Source organism: Leopardus geoffroyi, chromosome C1 (genome assembly GCF_018350155.1).
Source record: "Leopardus geoffroyi isolate Oge1 chromosome C1, O.geoffroyi_Oge1_pat1.0, whole genome shotgun sequence".
NCBI classification, from domain to species: Eukaryota; Metazoa; Chordata; class Mammalia; order Carnivora; family Felidae; genus Leopardus; species Leopardus geoffroyi.
In genome coordinates, this window is record NC_059328.1 from 44832762 (window position 1) to 44837711 (window position 4950).

The following is a 4950-nucleotide window of genomic DNA, read 5'->3' on the forward strand; positions in this document are numbered from 1 at the left end:
TAAAACGCGAGACGGGAGGTACTTAGCACAGTGCCTGGCACATAGGAAGTCATCAACAAGCCTCCTTCCTTCCCTTATTCCCACTACGCCTGCCTTCCTTCCTGCCTCCCTTCGCCTCCCCCCCCCCCCCCCCCCCCCCCCCCCCCGTTCTTTCTTCCTGCGTTTCCTTTATTCTCTTCCTCGGTTCCCGCCCTACTTTCTCCTCTGCCCTTCCAGGAGAAAAATCTGTCTTGTATTATAACGCCGTCAGTTTATCTGCTCCGTTCGATTGCAATTACTCGCCTGCGGGGACCATGTGTGGGTCATCTTCTCATCCTGCCTATCTGCATGCATGGGGTAGGTTCTCGATAGGTGCGTGGGGAATCGGGGATTGACTTGAAGGAGTCTGAGGCAAGCCTGCCATCGCTGATTTCTTGGCTTTCTCATCTCTCTTTCTTCTGATGGACGCGTAAAAAGCATACAAGCTCACACTCTTCGCTGGCTCGCAGGCATCGCTCTCCCTTCCCCAGGCCGTAAAACATTTCTATTCTGAAACGAAACAAAGGTAATGGAAACCAGAAAGCCATGTTTGGTGCGAGATTGAAAACACATGTGAAGAGTGAGGCTTCGAAATGATGAGTCTGCACAAGGCGACTGGCGGCGATCCCCTTTCTGTCCTGGTCGGAAGCGGGAGTGAGCCGATCTGCCGCAGCCCCGAACTGAACGGGGGCAGCCTCGGTTGTCAAGGCAACAGGCCCAGCACAGCCTTGGGCGTGTTTTTCCCCTGCAAGCATCACCTGGAGGGCACTGGGTGATACGGGCGGGCGGCGTGAGGATCACATAATGCTTTCCTGGCCTTTGGGAACGTGGGGAAGGGATCTCCTTTGGGCTCTGAAACAGGCGCCTTTGCTCTTCTCTGCCTTGAAGAACGGTCGCTGTCACTTGTTGATTTGCTCCCGTTAAAAGATAAGCTTAGGCATATTAAACATTTTAAGAGTTTATTTCAGCAAAAATCGATTTGAATCAGGCAGCATCCAATCTAGCAGATGGAAAGGAGCTCCGAGGAGCTGGGCAAAATGAAAGCCTTTCGTAGGCGGAAAGGAACGGAATGGGGATGTTGTAACAGGCCACACGTGGACTGGTTGTTAGCAGGGTGATTTCCCTTAGGGGCCGGCTGGGGTCTATCAGGAGGGTCACCCAGCTAGTGCTGAGCAGGTGGTTCCTGATCGACTGGCTTCAGATTCCATTTCTGGGGGAGCAAAATCTGTAACTAAGCCTAGGTTGGGTGACATGGGGCTGAGCATAAGTGACTTCATTTTGGGCCTGTTGTCTTGTTTGTAACACTACTCTGAGATAAGCGTGATAGCGACATTAGGTCAATAGCTGTTTTGCAGGGTCCTTTGGGGTATTCGTTTCTTCCCATTTTGCAGATGAGGCAAAAGAGTCACCTTGCTGGTAAATGGGGGACTGAGAATAAAGTATTAATAATAGCCGTCCAATGTTGATTTCCCGTTTATTGGCTTACCTGTGCGTCCATTCAATAGATGCTTACTGAGCACCGGCTGTGTGCGGGACATTGAGGGTTAGTTGGGGATAGGGCATTGAACAAGAGACATAAAATTTCTCTCCTTAGGGCCGCCTGGGTGGCTTGGTCGGTTAAGCGTCCGACTTCGGCTCAGGTCATGATCTCGCGGTCCGTGAGTTCGAGTCCCGCGTCGGGCTCTGTGCTGACAGCTCAGAGCCTGGAGCCTGTTTCGGATTCTGTGTCTCCCTCTCTCTCTGCTCCTCCCCTGTTCATGCTCTGTCTCTCTCTGTCTCAAAAATAAATAACGTTAAAAAAATTAAAAAAAAAAATTTCTCTCCTTACAGTTGGCTGGCAAAGATGTGACCTGTGCGATGCTCAGGTTCATTGAGTACGACATAGAAGAAAGTCCAGGTTCCTCGAGCCCTTTGGGTCTGAGGCATTAGGGGAAGCTCTTCTGGCGGGGGGGGGGGGGGGGTTGACTTCAGGGGAAGGCCTGAAACATGAGTACGAGTTACCCCGGGCAAGTTGGGGTAGGACGTTCCAGCGAAGAGAAGATCTGCTGAAGGCAGAAAGGAGCATGGTGTGCTCAAGGGAGCAAAAGAGGCTTGGAAGATGAGTTTCCATCCTTGATTTCACTTCATCCCCTCAACAACCCCTAAGATGGTAGTATTACCTTTTTTGAATAGATTAGAAAACAGATTAAGTGACTTGCCCAGTATCGGAATGAATTGAAACCCATTGGATTGACCCCTCATCCCACACTTAGTTTGATTCTAAGACACGTGGTATTCTAAGGCCCCTGTGGTCTAGCCTTTGGAAAAGGCTACAAAAGTGGGGAGTGTGACAAAGAATGAGACCTCTTAGAATCCTGAGGCTCTGAGCTGCGGGGCCTCAGCCGCACCAGCAGGGACGGCAGAAGCCCAAGCAATGGTTGAAGGGCTTCCGGCCATGGGCCTCTCCTGTATAGGGCAATGGAAGGTTCTGGGTGGCTATAGATGACAAGATCCCATCCCCGTTCCTGACACTGCCCTGGGGAGGCTCCAGACACCCTGGGAGTCTGGATCTGAAATTGTCTAAGGTCCTGTGGTTGTACATGCTGAAAACTCAGCCTAATTAGGCATTGCCTCTGCCGGGAAGCCTTCCCGGAGCACTCCAAGCCGGGTTTGACGTCCTTTCGTTTGTCCTCACACGTGCACCCACCCTTCTCTGCTCCCTGCCGTGGGCATTATTTTTCACCTTGAGCCACACTGTATTATGCATATCCACTCACTGGTCTGCCATCCACACTCGAACTCTTTGGAGGGTAGAGCTTCGGCCTGATTTGTCTCCGTGTCCCGGCCCGGCCGACGGCTCCCTGATGCTGGCTGCTGCTGCACGAACCCTCCATTTTCCGTCTCTGTCGGAGGGAGGGCCGCCTCCAGGAATTCACAAGCTAACTGGCGGCATTAGCCCCAGGGTGGTCAACGCTGGAGATCGGATCAGCTGTGGGGAACACGCAGAACTGTTCATAGAACAGGCTTTGGTTTCTAGGAAAGAAGCCACCACACCTGCTTGCAGGTGGGCGATGTTGCCCACGTGGAGGGGTTCAGCCTCCCGCACAACACGACAGGACACGACACACGGGGAGGTGGAGCCCAGGCAGGAGGGGCTGGAGCTGGGGAGGAGGAGGTGCATTCCCAAATGGTTCCCATCTGCTCCGTGCCAGGGGACGAAAATCACACTTAACCCCTTCCTGCCCACGCATTCATGCCAGAAACAGGCGCTGTGCACCCACTATGCGCCAGTTACTCTGCTGTAGGCCGGGGAAAGAGAAATGCAGCGAGGAGTCTATTTGGGGGGAGATAGGAACGAAAACAGATGGGAGGCAAAATGCTTTACAGGAGAGGGAAGATCTTCAGAAACCTCGAATCGAGGGTGAGTCCCTTTGGGAGCATGGGGACGGGGCAGAGGTGGAGGGATTTCTAGAAGAGCTGCCATTTAAGCCGAGTCTTAGAAGATAAGTAGGGGCCGGAAGGCGAAGCAAGGCCTTCCCAGAAGGAGAAGGCACGGAAGCAAAGGCCCAGAGGGATGCGAAGGTGTGTCCCGTCTAGGGGCAGGGCCAACTTGGTTGGTGTGGCAAGAACCTAGGGTGCTCTTGGGGGGTGGGGGGTGGAAGGAAGGAGGCCGGTGAGCCAGCACCTGGGTTTGGCCTCCGTGGAGTCACAAGCACAGTGTCTGAGACAGCGGGCAGGGGACACTGACTGCTGTGGGGGCAGGTGGCATTTGCTAATTCTTCCCACGGTCAGTCGATGCACCAGCCAAGCATGAGAGAACCCAGTGGGCAGGGAGGGGAAGTCGCTGCTGGGTCGGCGTAGGCATGGACGATGTGGCCAGGGCACCGCAGGAGCATGCAGGGCTGCGTACTGGGGGTGACCGGGCTCCTCTCTAGGCGGGGCTGGCATGCGATCCAATTAGAACGAGAGCCAAGGGCCACGTCTCCCCTCGGTGCTGCCCCTGCCTCCTCCAAGGGAGAAGCGGTAAAATGTGTTCTCAGGAGGGTAGACTAGGGAAAGAGGGGGCGGGGAGGCGAGGGCAGGGAGAAGGGCACCAGCGGGGTAGGAGGCTCTGCGGGCCTGCGGCCCATTGTCCCGGCTCCGAGAATCGTTGGGGGCCACCAGGAGCAGAGCTTCGGCGGCCTTGGCTCTCCGAGGGGCACCGTCAGCAACACCCAGGCCGCAGAGACATCGTCCCCGTTCGCATCCGGCACTTGTCCCAAACCCCAAGTCCCCCTTCCCTTGCAAATCCTCTCCCCTGCGCTGCGTGCCGGGAGGAGGGCTCCCTCTGGATTTGGAGCTCAGGCTGTGTGTTTCTTTATGACCCCCCCGCCCTGCATCTGGCCCCGCGTTTGGAAGCCCGAGGTTGCTGTGTGTCTGAGGCCCTCTCGGTGACGCGAGCAGGCAAGGGGACCCAGACCACGGCTTGTGTATATCTGCGTGCCTGGCCTCCAGCACGGGGCCAGTGCCCGAGATGAGGAACAGACAGCGATATGTTCACCTCTCTGAAAACAGACAACGCGGGTGAGGATACATCGGAGGATCCGCGGGATGGTGTGGCGGGGAGCAGCCAACCACCCATTCTTTTCCTGAGGGATTTTCAGTCCCTCCATTTCTCAGCGGACGTCTTCCTGTTCAGCCTTCTTGGGATGCTCCCCGGCTGGCTGCGGGCAAGTGTGTAGGCGCGACGATGTTCCTTTCCCACTTGCTCCGTTAATTACAGGCTTGGTTATGGCCGTTGCGGGTTTACAGAAAGCTTGGGCACGAAGACGGAGACAGTTCCCCTGGATCCCCCCTGACCCCCACACACTTGCCCGTGTTATTGCCATCTGGCACTGGCGTGGTACGTTTGTTACAACTGATGAACCAACAACGGTACGTTCATATTAACTCAAGTCCACGGGCGATGTCGGA

At 55.4% G+C, this 4950-nt stretch overlaps 1 long non-coding RNA gene across 1 annotated transcript; it reads right to left on the bottom strand.

Annotated features, from left to right (window-relative positions):
* Window positions 1-282: 282 nt before the first annotated feature.
* LOC123599982 lies at window positions 283-3115 on the bottom strand. Its single transcript, XR_006713398.1, has 2 exons — window positions 2775-3115; window positions 283-528 (listed from the first exon to the last, which is right to left on the bottom strand). It is a non-coding gene; the product is annotated as an uncharacterized LOC123599982 (long non-coding RNA).
* Between the last annotated feature and the right edge of the window lie 1835 nt (window positions 3116-4950).